A 15,226-nucleotide genomic window follows, 5' to 3' on the forward strand; every position below is an offset into this window, starting at 1 on the left:
CGAAACGTCACATCCATTCCCTCCAGATATGTTGCTTGGCCCGCTGAGCAAAATACAGATGAATTTTCATACCAGTTTTTATGGGCAATTAGGATGTGCTCCATTAGCTTGAAACTCTTAACTTTATTTTAATCCCGTTCTATATCTCACTATAATACTGGAACAAGCTCCTCGAGAAAGCACATGTTCTGCACTTTCAAGTGGATCAATTCAGACTTTGGCATTTGATGAACAGGAAACATCGGCACCCAACAATTCACCAGAAAATTAAAACTATGGAGTAAAGGTTACTCCATCAGACAATTCGAGTCCCCAAACCAACTGCTTCGGCAGCAGCTAAACTGTATCGTACGACAATTAAAGTATTTAAGCCTTTGAAACTTTCATCAAAATTACTGTTTAAAAGTACGATTATAAGACCAGAATACAAGTGAAACATGCAACGTAATAAATACAATCGATGCAGTGGGATGTAATATCAGAGTTCATTTTGGACATTAACTGTCTATTTCCTGACAAATCGCCACCACTTTGCCACCTCCCATTAGATTTCTACCTTGGGTTTGGAGAACAGTGTTAGTTTTTCCAGACATGCTCAGAGTATGAAAGTTATGAGCAAGCAGACAATTCTGCTGACACCTAGCAGTTCCTAACACGCCTCTTCTTTCACAAACGTTCAAAATATCACTGTTTTTTCCAAGGGCCAATAAGCCTAACATGTAACACAGTCACTTTTTTAATAATTGGTCACTCTCCCAGTCGCCGATATTGTGCCCTTAAAGCGACAGCTTCTAGCTGCCGGTAATTGGGATTTTTTTTGCTGCCAAATAAATAAAACACAAGTAAAAGATACCATCGTTGGACGTGTTAGCATACTGCACAGGCAATTTTTCTAAACCTTTTATAAATGTTTGATATATTGTCGGAATCATCGGCTGCCCGACCTCTGTTTGGTATGCAAACGCATTTAGGAGCCACATTCTTATGCCACAGTAGCCCTTATAATGAAGGCGATCATACAATGCTGGTGGGTCGGGAGTTAGCATACGACAAGCGTCGAATTTCCAAGAGAGGAATGGTGTTTGAATCGGGGGATTAACTGCGTGTCACGGATAGCAGGTCATATACCTACTATCCAGATCCATGCCATTGCAACAGTTTCACATTAAGTAGTCAATCTGAAAGAGCAACTGCAGTGCAGTACACACTACAGCCACTGTGCATTAAATCTCATGAAATAGACAATGGCAGAGTGTCAGATTTTAATAAAGGCAATTTTTATACATTTTGGTTTCACCATGCAGAAATTACAGCAGTGTTTATACATAGTCCCCCCCCCATTTCAGGGCACCATAATGTTTGGGACACAGCAATGTAATGCAAATGAAAGTAGTCATGTTTAGCATATCCTTTGCATGCAATGACTGCTTGAAGTCTGCGATTCATGGGCATCACCAGTTGCTGGGTGTCTTCTCTGGTGATGCTCTGCCAGGCCTGTATTGTAGCCAACTTTAGCTTATGCTTGTTTTGGGGGCTAGTCCCCTTCAGATTTCTCTTCAGTATATCAAAGGCATGCTCAATTGGGGGTTCAGTATTGATGTGGATAGAGAACTGGCTGGCAAACAGGAAGCAAAGAGTAGGAGTAAACGGGTCCTTATCACAATGGCAGGCAGTGACTAGTGGGGTACCGCAAGGCTCAGTGCTGGGACCCCTGCATTTACAATATATATTAATGATCTGGATGAGGGAATTTGCCTCAGCTGGGGGGCAGTGTACTCCACTTAAGGCTTTGGGAGTTTTTGTAATAGAGGAGGAAAAAAAGTCACATGTATGCTGTAAAGTGCATATGTGAGGTCAGATTTTAAAAACAGGAAAGCAGACTATTATCTAAATGGCCGATTGGGAAAGGGGGGAGATGCAGCGAGACCTGGGTGTCATGGTACACCAGTCATTGAAGGTAGGCATGCAGGTGCAGCAGGCAGTAAAGATAGCGAATGGTATGTTAGCTTTCATTGCAAAAGGATTTGAGTATAGGAACAGGGAGGTTATACTGCAGTTGTACAGGGTCTTGGTGAGACCACACCTGGAGTATTGCGTACAGTTTTGGTCCAAATCTGAGGAAGGACATTATTGCCATAGAGGGAGTGCAGAGACGGTTCACCAGACTGATTCCTGGGATGTCAGGATGTCTTATGAAGAAAGACTGGATAGACTTGGTTTATACTCTCTAGAATTTAGGAGATTGAGGGGATCTTATAGAAACTTACAAAATTCTTAAGGGGCTGGACAGGCTAGATGCAGGAAGATTGTTCCCGATGTTAGGGAGTCCAGGACCAGGTCCTGCTTAAGGATAGGGGGAAATCCTTTAAAACCGAGATGAGAAGAACTTTTTTTCACACAGAGAGTGGGAATCTCTACTCTCCACAGAGGGTAGTTGAGGCCAGTTCATTGGCTATATTTAAGAGGGAGTTAGATGTGGCCCTTGTGGCTAAGGGGATCAGGGGGTATGGAGAGAAGGCAGGTACGGGATACTGAGTTGGATGATCAGCCATGATCATATTGAATGGTCAAAGGGCCGAATGGCCTACTCCTGCACCTAATTTCTATGTTTCTATGTTTCAATTGTGTTCAGATTGGGTGATTGACTTGGCCACTCAATAATTTACAATTTTTTAGCTTTGAAAAACTCCTTTGTTGCTTTAGCAGTATGTTTGGGATCATTGTCTTGCTGTAGAATGAACCGCCGGCAAATGAGTTGAGGCATTCGTTTGAGCTTGAGCAGATTGGATGTGTCTATACACTTCAGAATTCATTATGCTACTACCAACAGCAGTTGTACCATCAATGAAGTTAGTGAGCCTGTTCCTTCAGCAGCCATACATGCCCAGGCCATAACACCCCACCACCATGTTTCAGAGATGAGGTGGTATGCTTTGGATCTTGGGCAATTCCTTCTCTCATCCATACTTTGATCTTGCCATCACTCTGTTATAAGTTAATCTTTGTCTCATCTGTCCACAAGATCTTTTTCCAGAACTGTGATTTTTGATTTGATTTGATTTCATTTATTGTCATTGTCTTCAATGAAGAGACAACAAAATTATATTTCCCTTACAGTCATACAAAAAAAATAAAATCAAAAAAACACAAAACACAGCAGTCCACAACACAAACATCCCCACAGCAGCACCAAAGTTCCCCCCTTGTGAGGGAACGAACCAAAATCCAGTCAACCACCTCGCCGATGTTCCCCAATGTTCACCCGTGGTTGGGGCCTCCTTAGCACCCCGTAGTCGCCGCTACGGGCGACGCGATGTTCAGGCCCTCTCGCCGGGAACCTCTCGTCAGCCACCTTCCACCGAAGTCCTCGACTCCTGATGTCCACAGGCCCCACTGGGCGGAGATTCGCGCTGGCAACCCCCGCCAAAGGGTCCCAGGACTCTGCGATATTAAAGACATCACCGCCCACGCTGCAAGCGCCGCACCCACAGCTGCGCGATGTTGGAGCAGCGGCCCAGCACTCCGGAGCTCCAAGCGGCGATCCCAGGAAGGCCTCGCCTGCTCCGCGATGTTGCCAGCGCCTCGCGGCCGCTGCTGGACCTCTGGTCCGGTCCCGACAAGAAAGGCAGTGCCAATCCAGTTCGAAGGCAAGCGGGGGGGGGGGGGGGGGGGGGGGGTGAGGACGTGACTCGGATAATAATAATATATTTTATTGTCATTGCACATAACTGCAGATGCTGGTATATACAAGGTAGACAAGAGACAATGTCAAGAAGGTTTACTGTCAGCGTGTCGACAGCATCTATGTAGCAAAGGAAATAGGCAACGTTTCGGGCCGAAACCCTTCTTCAGACCTTCGTATACCTTTGCATACTATATAGTGTACCTTCGATTTTCCAGCATCTGCAGTTCCTTCTTAAACATTAAAATTTAGATACCCAGAGAAACATGATTTATACAAAAGAACAGTAAAACAGTAAAATTGTCTAAATTGCAAATATATCAGTGCCGGGTCGAGGTGCGATGTGACCATCTGAGGGAGACAGTTCTTTGGGGTGGGGGCACTCAGCAGGGTCAGTTCTGAGCAGCTATAGGTCTGGGGATGAAGCTGTTCTTGAATTGAATTGAATCCTTTATTTGTCATTCAGACCTTTCGGTGTGAACGAAATGTTGTTGCCTGCAGCCATACATGTAATAATAACAACATACAATAAACACAAATTAACATCCACCACAGTGAGTTCACCAAGCACCTCCTCACTGTGATGGAGGCAAAAGTCTTAGAGTTACTGTCTCTTCCCTCCTCTTCTCCCTCTGTGCTGAGGCGATACCCCACCGGGCGATGGCAATTCAGTCCCGCGGTTCAAGCTCCGCGGCCCGGGGGTGGTCGAAGCTGCCGCCCTCCAGTCCAGCGGACGCAGCTGTTGCCACGGGAGCTCCAGAAAACAGGCACCAGCCTGTGACCTGCGAGCTCCCGACGATGTCGTCCACTGGCCCGCAACCGAGCCCCGGATTCAGGTCGCCACCGCCAGAACGCCGCCTCAGCCACCGGAGCACCGTCTCCGCCCCGCACCAGGCCGCCCACACAAGAGCGTCTCAGCCCCGCACCGCGCCGCCCACACGGGAGCGCATTCCAGCCGAGAGCCGGGCCGCCCACACGGGAGCGCCTTCCAGCCGGGACCCAGGCCACCCACACGGGAGCGCCTTCCAGCCGGTAGCCGGGCCGCCCACACAGGAGTGTCTCAGCCCCGCGCCGTCCGCCCTCACCGGAGCGCCGAGTCGTGCCGCTGCCCGAACGTTGCCGCAGCTCGAAGACGGCCAGCCTCGCGTTGGTAAGTCCTGGCTGGCTCTACCTCCGGAGCCTCGAGGTCGGTCGCAGGTTGGAGGCCGCCAGCTCCGCCATTAGGCCTCAGCTCAGGCGGGGGAAGAGAAGGGGGATACGACAAAAAAGTTGCATTCCCCCGAAGGGAGAGACAGAAAGCCCTGTTTCAGCCCCCCCCCCACACACACATAACACTACCTAATAACCAAAAGTTTAACTGAACTAGACAAAAAAAAAAACACAAAAAAAGTAAAAACAGACAGACTGCAGGCGAGCCGCAGCCGTTTCACAGCGCCACCACTTCCAGAGTCTGAGTCTGGTGGTGCAGGCGTAGAAGGCCTTGAAACGTCTGCCAGAAGGTAGGAGTTTGAACAGACTATTACAAGGGTGTGAGGAGTCTTTATGGATGCTGACGGCCTTCCTGCAGCACCGTGTATAGTAGATACTCTCTAAGGCTGGCAGCTGTGTCCCAATTATCTTCTGCGCTCTGTGGACGACGTGCTGAAGAGCTCTTCTCTCCGCCTCCGTGTAGCTGAGATACCACACAGAGATGCTATATGTTAGTATGATCTCTGTGGTGCAGTGGTAGAAGGTTGTCAGCAGCTGTTGGGGCAGACCAGTCTTTTTCAATGTTCTCAGGAAGAACAGTCGTTGCTGTGCCTTCTTGACCAGCACAGCGGTGAGGTCCTCTGAAATGTGTGTGCCCAGAAACCTAAAGCTGGCCACTCTCTCCACTGTCCCTGTTGATAGAGATTGGAGCGTATTCCCCATTATGTGTCCTCCTGAAGTTAATAATCAGCCCCTCGGTCTTGGAGGTGTTTAGGGACAAGTTGTTATGTGAGCACCATTCCGCCAGGTTCTGCACCTCCGCCAGGAAGCGTGAGAAGGACGGTTTCCCCCTTACCCTACCCGCTTCCCCCCCATATAAAATACAGAAAAAAACCTAAAAAAAACTATAAAAACATTCTAAACATAACAAAATTAAAAAAAGACAGCCAGACCGTGGGCGGAGGCAGCTAGCAACAGCGCCACCGGATGTCCAAGTGGTTGCTCCTTTAAGTACTTCTTGGAAAATTGTAACCCAGCCATCCTATTTTTGCGACTAATCAGTGGTTTACATCTTGCAGTGTATTTCTGTTCATGAAGTCTTCTGCGGACAGTGGTCATTGACAAATCCACACGTGACTCCTGAAGCGTGTTTCTGATCTGTGTGACAGGTGTTTGGGGATTTTTCTTTATTATACAGAGAATTCTTCTTTCATCAGCTGTGGAGGTCTTCCTTGGCCTTCAAATCCCTTTGCAATTAGTAAGCTGACTAGTGCTCTCTTTCTTATTAATGATGTTCCAAGCAGTTGATTTTGGTAAGCCTAAGGTTTGGCAGATGTCTCTAACATTTTTATTCTTGTTTCTCAGTCCCCTAATGGCTTCTTTGACTTTCATTGGCACAACTTTGGTCCTCATGTTGATAAACAGCAATAACAGTTTCCAAAGGCGATGGAAAGACTGGAGGAAAGACTCGGTGCTGCGAGCTCTCTTATACCTACATTAAGGAGGCATTTAAACACATCTGAACAATTACAAACACCTGTTAAGCCATGTGTCCCAAACTTTATGGTGCCCTGAAATTTGTGACTATGTACAAACAGCTGTAATTTCTACATGGTGAAAGCAAAATGTGTAAAAATACCCTTTAATAAAATCTGACATTGTGCACTTTAACCACATGTGATTTTTTTTTATTACAAATCTCAAATTGTGGTACAGAGGCAAATAAATAAATAATGGGTCTTTATCCCAAACATTATGGAGGGCACTGTACATCATAGAAGCGGGCCCTTTCACCAAACTCGTCTATGCTGACCAAGATGCCCATTTAAGGTCCCATTTGCTCTAAACCTTTCCTATTAATGTACCTGTCCAAAAGTGTTTTAAGTCTTGTTATTGTACCTGCCTCAACCACTTTCCCTGGCAGTTCGTTCAATATACGTATTATGTTCTGAGTGAAAAGGTTACCCCTCAGGTAAATCTTTCCCCTCTTACCATTCTTGATTTCCCAGCCATGGGAAAAAGACTGTGTCCCTATCTATTCTCCTCATGGTTTTATGTCTCAGAGGGTTAGCATTTTAGTGGGGCAGGAGTTCTGTATCTTGAGGTCATGTTAGGCAGTTGAAGAAAGTGGGTTCATTTAACCAAATCGTCTGGGAAAATCACAGCTTAGTTGTAGAGGACCAAGCTGGGCCTCACACATGCATTTCCCTGTACTGCAAAGTTCATTCGCACTGCTCAACTATACATGAATGTGGAACCTATGTTCATGAGTGCTTCCACCTTACCCCCACCCACCTCCCAGGGGGACAACCAAGAACTGGTAAATGCTCTGACAAGTTAGGGTCCAGGATGTCTCAAGCAAGGAACCATGATCGCTCATCAGGATCGTACTCTTCCCAGTCCACCGGTACTGGAGGCGACTCCACAAATGGAGCCGATCAGTATATGGCTTGACCACTGTAATGCTTCAGTGAAGGTAGCTGAGGCACAGTGCAGGGATGGGGAACAGAAACACTGGAGTCGAGTGTTGAATGGAAGTGGCAACTGATGTTGAATTCACCCGTGACTCATTCCGCTTGAAAGCTTCAATCAAAGACTGCAGAATGTCATGAAGAACTTGTTTATGCCTCCCAATCATGGATTCTAGATAGGTCAGAGCAGAATAGAAGTAGTTAATCTTTACTGAGTCCATGTTATGCTCAGCCTTGCTGTAACAATATCAAGGGAGGAGTAGACCCATGTGCAGAGAAGACACAGGGCACTGTTGACTTGTCCCGATAAAAGGCTCAACATTGAAGATGTCAACAAAGGGGAAAGACTGAGTGGCAAACATTGCACTTAAATGCTCAATAGGTAACACAAATCATTGGCACACAGGAATTCATCCAGGCTTGATGTGAAATTCCATCCAGCATATAGGGATGGGGCCACTTTCGGAGCGTTTACAACCTTGTAAAAGTGGTTCTGATTTCTGCCACTGTGATGTTTTGAAAAGAGCCAGTGGGGACCTGGGTTGGTGTGGGGTGCACCTTGATGGAGCTTTGTTTGCTTATTGACGGATGATGAAAGGGTAATAGGCAATGACGAAAGATGTTATTAGAGTACACATAGAAAATAGCAAGACTAAACGAGAACTTACCAGTTTGAAGTTTGTTCTTTATTTTATGAGTTACGATGAGGGATTACGTGAAGAAGGCCGTTCAGCCGCATGTGCGTCAATCTTCAAAGCAGCGGTGTGAAATCACAGATAATAATAGTGGCTGAAGTATGATAGCAAGATGAAAGAAGACTAGAACTACCAGATGACCTTAATGAGGGCTGGGAGCGGAGGGCACGTAATCCCTCAATGTAACTCCTCATAAAATAAAGATCAAACTTCAAACGGGTAAGTTCTCGTTTAATCTTACTATTTTACTTCGGAGTCACGTGAGTGACTACGTGAAGATTTCAAAGCTCTGTGATTTCATGCCGTGAGAAATCAAGTCTACACAACCACAACTGCCTCATTGACAAATGAGGGAAAACATTCATAATGCATACAGTCATGACATAGATTTAAACATGCTGATACTGATAAATAAGCAATAACAATAATCACATCGCTCATACAGATGGAACACATAACAGAACATAAAATAAATTGAGAAATACCCCTGGTCTAGCAACGGGTTAGTATAACATGTTTGAACATTTTTTGTTCGTTTGACTACGCTACAGCCGTTAGGATGTGGTCCAGCGGAACGTAATTAACCTTTGCTGCTGCTGTTATAGCAGCCCTGGTGGAGTGAGATCCGGATCAGTATCTACTCCTGCATAACTAAACTCAGTTTTAACACCTGGCAAGATCTGAGCAGATAAGTTCTTATAACGTCTTTTGTAACTAACAATCGTAGTTAGCTCAGAGTCTCAAATGCTCTTGGTGACCTTGACGTATTGTTGTAAATGTGTGTCCCCACATAACGAAAGGTCCCTGTGTATGTCTTGAACTATCTTGAGACCTGACACCCCTACTGCTCTGCTTAAATTAATTATAGCATATATTCTCAGATATACCATCCTCTCCTGTCACAATAATGTAATGAGTGACATGTTGCGCTAACCAGCGCCAGGAGGATAACCACCTAATGAGGTCCGATCAAAGCTAAGAATGTAGCTAAGAACCCCTTAGTGAAATAGTGTTAACACAATGTCAATCTCCCATACTGCATTGTACTTGTCCTAGGAACCTTGTGTAACAGATATCCTTTACTAACTCGATATCCGAGGTGAACCCAACAACTTGGACCTTGTTAGCTGCAGAAAGTCTGATGGAAAGCACCTTGGCACTGTTAATGATCCTATAACTCAATATTGTCAAAGACCATTTAAATGATCTGCAATAGCTCAGGATCTGTACAATTTTAAATGTAACATGAGCATTAAACAAACGCTTCCCATCTGAAACAGCAAAGTACCGCTTTTTTGGCACCATTCCAGCACTGTGAATACATACAAAAATAGGCGTGACAACCCAAGCCGTAAGCAGTCTATTGAGAAGCTGTAGAACATATATTAATTTTATCATGCAACAGCTGATCTCTCAAGCCACAGGCTGAACCAGCAAGTTACGTTTAAAATAGCCATATAATGTTGCATTATTATTATTCCCGACAAATCAGGGATCAAACTGCATAGGCCAAATCCACAGCTGGAACCTAAAGCGACTCTTGATGACTATTTCAAGACCCGACTCATAAAGCAAATTAGAGGAAGACATAAAAGACCATTCCTCATGCATGTAGCGAGAATGTATCTTTCGCCACTGTTATGCCACACATTTTTGCAACCTTTAATTAGCATGAAAACAATATCTATATCCGGTGTTGCATTAAATCAGAATTTCATAAATACTGCGTGGTCCAACACCCATTCTGTGTTGTCATTGATCTGTACTTAATGATACTCCAGTGGCAAATTAGATTATGTACCTTTTACAGGATCTTTTCCCTGATTGCACCCTTGTGCTTATCATATGCCAAATCTTAGTGCATCAACACGAAGTTGAGCATGCACCTATACATATTCACTCAATCACTCTTTAACCCATAAATGCACTTAGGGTCTATAGATAGTTGATACCAATACTGAAGAGTTAATAACTCATTGCAAATCTCCTGCACCTCCAACTAGAGATGACATTCGCATGTTCCCACCTTAAGCCATAGCATCTTTTTTGCAATATAATGACATATTTATTGATCAACTACTGGAGCAATGCTGAATAATGTTTCTCCATCATAGTGGCTTTATTAGCTTCAGCTGGCAATAGCAAGTTGTATTATTAATGACCTTCATGACCCTTAATGTTTGTCATTAAGCATGCTGTCAGTTTTCCCACTTGCACAGCTGCATCACATCTATTAGATTCAATTTTAATTGTCATTGTCAGTGTATAGTACAGAGATCTATTACATTGCCAGTTAGTCTAATGAATAGAAACTCCTCTATAACCACAAGGCTGTTCCAGGTTTCTATTGATTCCAATCTGTTGCCCAGGCAGAGTCACAGGCCAACTATCCATTTGATAACAACCTAATTTACTGGATAGGAGAGAACAATTCCTCAATTAGCTTGAGACCCAGAGCACCTAGAAGCCACTGACCACCCGTCAGCGACCATCTTCCACAACACCCGACAACCCAGCTATCCGCTCTTGGCAGCAAGAACCGGGGTTTCCCCACAGCCCATAGCTGCTTCCCTCGTCGGGCCTCGCGAATCCTCCGGCAGAAAGCCTCTGGAACAAGAGGTTCCTGCAGGGAAAAAAAACAGGTAAGAAACAAGCTTACCTTGAGTTTAAAACTTACCGCATTGGAGGAGCTCCTGCTCCCCAACGGTCACCTGCACCAATGCGTCTGACGTAATGACGCACGAGCGGCTGAACGGCCTTCTTCACGTAGTCACTCACGTGATTCCGAAGTAAAATTACTGCATCTTGCAGGTGAATTTACAAAGGTGATGCAACCAGGAGAGGTGAAGCGGCAGACTGGGGTTAGAACCTGTGATGATGCAAATTCCTGTGATGATGCAGAGACAGGAGAGAAACCTGTGACAGTGGCATGAAGTGATAGAGAGACTATGAAGGAGGTTGGACTGTATAGAATACTCTCGCTGAAGGTAAAGAGAAATAGTACACCTTCACCATTATGTCATTCAAAACCTGTTAGTACCATTTCAAAGGTGTAAGGGGGCTTGAAGATGGATAAGAGATTAAACACAATGAGCGAGGCTAGAAAGCAGAGCTGGGTGGCAATGTGAACTGTGAGGAGGATTCTGTGAGAATGCAAGGTGACTTGGACAGGTTGGGGGAGTGGGCAGATGCATGGCAGATGAAGTTTAATGTGGATAAATGTGAGGTTATCCACTTTGGTAGCAAAAACAGGAAGGCAGATTACTTGTTTGCTAAATGGCGTCAAGTTGGGAAAAGGGGAAGTACAACGGGATCTGGGGGTCCTTGTACATCAGTCAGTGAAAGTAAGCATGCAGGTACAGCAGGCAGTGAAGAAAGCGAATGGCATGTTGGACTTTATAGATTAGATTAGATATAATTTATTGCCACACAACCAGGGTCGGTGGAAATTTGGGTTGTCAGCAGCAGTATAATAATAAAGAACACATAACCACAATTAAACTGTAACACAAACATCCACCACAGCATTCGTCACTGTGGTGGAAGGCACAAAATTTGGCCAGCCCTCCTCCATTCCCCTCCCCCCCAGGACCAGAGTCCCCAGAGTCCCCCCAGGATCCCCCCCACACCGGCCCCCCCCCCCCCCCCCCCCCCCCCCCCCCCCCCCCCCCCCCCCCCCCCCCCCCCCACCCCCCCCCCCCCCCCCCCCCCCCCCCCCCCCCCACCCCCCCCCCCCCCCCCCCCCCCCACACCCCCAACCCCCCCCCCCGCCCTCTCCCCCCCCCCCCCCCCGTGGACAGGACCAGAGTCCAGAGTCAGTCCAGGATCGGCTCTTCCTCACCAGAGACCGCGGCTTTAAGTTGGTGTAGGCCGCAGGCCGGCGGTTGAGATTTAAAGTCTCCACCGCAGCCAGAAGCACCGTAGACTGCAGGGCCGGCGGTCGAAGCTCCCCTGATGGTGAGTCCAGGCTGGCCCCGCGGTAGAAGTTGGCCGCGGGCCGGCAGTGCTGGCTTCTTCTTAATGTTTGTCGGTAAGCATGCTGTCAGTTGGCCGCAGTTTTCCCACTTGCACAGCTGCATCACATCTATTACATTGCCAGTTCGTCTAATGGGTACAGCCGGGATCACGAGGGATCCCGGGCTGTAGACGCTGCGCCAGCTGGAACTCTGCAGACCGCGGCTTCAGGCTGCGACTTCAGGCTGCCAGCAGCCACGGGCCAGCGAAACGGAGCGCTCCCCTCCAGCAAGCCCCAGCGAGGGCTCACCCGCTCCACGCCGAGAGTCCACGCTGCGCCCGCCGCTGAAGCCCCCGGGCGTGTCTCCGGGAAAGGCCGCGCCGATCCTTGATGTTAGGCCACGGGGGAGGCGACCTGAAAAAACTCGCCTCTCCATGGAGGAGGCGACCGTAGCGGTTTCCCCCTTACCCCCACACACCACCCCCCACACAAAACACACGAAGGAACATTAAATACAAACTGTAAAACATACTAAAAAATAAAAAAAGTTGAAAAAACTGACGTGCTGCTGACATGGCTGCTGCCAGAGCAGCGCCCCCTACGTTAACAAGAGGAATCGAATATAGGAGCAAAGAGTTTCTTCTGCAGCTGTACAGAGCACTAGTGAGACCACACCTGGAGTATTGTGTGCAGTTTTGGTCCCCTAATTTGTGGAAGGACATTCTTGCTATTGAGGGAGTGCAGCGTAGCTTTACAAGGTTAATTCCCGGGATGGCGGGACTGTTGAATGGAGAGAATGGAGCAGCTGGGCTTGTACACTCTGGAGTTTAGAAGGATGAGAGGCAATCTCATTGAAACCGATAAGGTTGTTAAGGGCTTGGACACGCTAGAGGCAGGAAACATGTTCCTGATGTTGGGGGAGTCCAGAACCAGGTGCCACAGTTTAAGAATAAGGAGTAAGCCATTTAGAACAGAGACGAGGAAACACTTTTTCTCACAGAGAGTGGTAAGTCTGTGGAATTCTCTGCTCAGAGGGCAAAGGAGGCAGGTTCTCTGGATGCTTTCAAGAGAGCAGCTAGATAGGGCTCTAAAAAATAGCGGAGTCAGGGGATATGGGGAGAAGGCAGGAACAGGGTACTGATTGGGGATGATACATTGAATAGTGGCTCAAGCCAAATGGCCTACTCCTGCACCTATTGTCTATTGTCAGAGGCTGCATTACAATATGTTCATGGATTTTCAGGGAGACAAATTGCAATAAAGTTGTGCTTATGGCAGAATATCTTCCTTTAAAGCTGAGAATTATATTCTGCACTCTTTATCTTTCCCTTTGCTCTATCTATTGTACTTGAGATTGGCTTCATTGTATGTATATTATGTAATTTGATTGGATAGCATGCAAACCAGTGCTCACTGTACCCTATTACACGTGACAATATAACTAAACCTAAACCTTTTATTTTCAACAGGGAAGCAATACGTCCTCATATCCAATTTAATGAAATCAAATAATTGGGTTCAATGTAAATGGACTTCATGAAAGATGTTGACAAAGATGAATTATATTGGAAATATGTTTTCTGCTACAATTCGTGGAGCAGAATGTTATTAATTATGATTATTTCTGTAACTTATGGAGATATGGGGTGAGGAAAAACATGCAATCGTATTGCAACCCTAAGTTAAGGATGTTCATTTACCTTTGTACAGGTAAACATGTCAGCTGTCCAAACTGTCCACCAAAGGTAAATCCAGGCCAGGGAAATGCTGTGGGCTCATGAAGAGTATAAAAAATTATGTAGAAACAAGGAACTGCAAAGAAAGACTCGAGGAAAGACCAAAATACTGGAGTAACTAAGCGGGTCACGTAGCATCGCTGGAAATATGGATAAGTTGCATTGGACTCTTGCAATCGGTCTGTAGAAGGGTCTCGAACCAAAACGTCATCTATTCGTGTTTTCCAGGGATGCTGCCTTACCTGCTGAATTACTCCAGCATTATGTGTCTTCACAAGAAATGATAAGTTGGTCTGTGAGTTGAGGGGTGAGGAGGAAATGAATCCCTGATGCTGATTCTGTTGCTATCCACACAGGCTACACAACCTACTTCGATTCCAGCAAAATTAGTAATTCTCAGAAGATTAGAACATGTGATTCAATACATTTAGCAGGTCTGACCAAAGATTAATTTCTGGGTGGTGGTGTAATTGTGGATGTGATTTTTTCAACTACCATTAGATGGCACATAAGCACCACCATTTCTGGCTGAATGCGGCTAGTTGATAGCGTGTAAGTGAAATACGCCGCCCTGGCAGTACCTACAAGCAACCCGAAGTTACAGCCGCTTGAGAAATGGAAATTCACCCTGATAGAATTCATAAATCACTATTCGCAAGTTTGATATATGGAATAAAATACTCTCATGAAATTTATGTAGAAAAAGTATACACTTTTATTTCAGTTTGCAGTTCTTGTTGCATACATAGATGTCACAGCATTATCTTATGGAAAATCATGAAACAAAATGTTTTCTAGGAATGCATTCAAGGAATGCAACCTCCCCACCCCCACCAATATGCAGAGGATGCCTGCATATCCATTTCATGTATTATCATGTCATTCAATTTGTATGAAAGATAAAACACAATTGAACATCGGGCAGTTCATGGAACATTAAGACTTGTGTTCCAGATTTCTTCTCGATGTAACATAGAACAGGACAGCAGAGGAATAGGCTCTTTGGGCAATAATGTCTATTCCAAACATGATTCAAGTAAAACTCAACTCCTTGGTCACCATTTGATCCATATGTCTCCATACCCTGCATATCACCCGCCTTCCTAAAACCCTCTTTTATACCACTATTGTATCTGCCTCCATCACTATCTCTGGCAGTGCGATCCATGCACCCACCATTCTCTATTTAAAAAACATGCCCCGCACATCTCCTTTAAACTTTGCCTCTATCACCTTCAAGCTATGGCCTCCAGTCTTTGACATTTCCGCCCGGGGAAGAAGATTCCAACTGTCTACCCTATCTATGCCTCTCATAATTTTGGATACTTCTATCAGATCTCCCACTAACCTCTGATGTTGCTGAGAAACCAATCCAAGTTTATTCAAACTCTCCTAATGGATAATACCCTCTAATCCAGGCAGCATGCTGGTAAACACAAAACGAGATCCAGACAGGCATTGTGGCCAGTTTCACAATTTATTTTGCATTAGAGATTCAC

This window comes from Leucoraja erinacea, chromosome 4 (genome assembly GCF_028641065.1).
Source record: "Leucoraja erinacea ecotype New England chromosome 4, Leri_hhj_1, whole genome shotgun sequence".
Classification (NCBI taxonomy): domain Eukaryota; kingdom Metazoa; phylum Chordata; class Chondrichthyes; order Rajiformes; family Rajidae; genus Leucoraja; species Leucoraja erinaceus.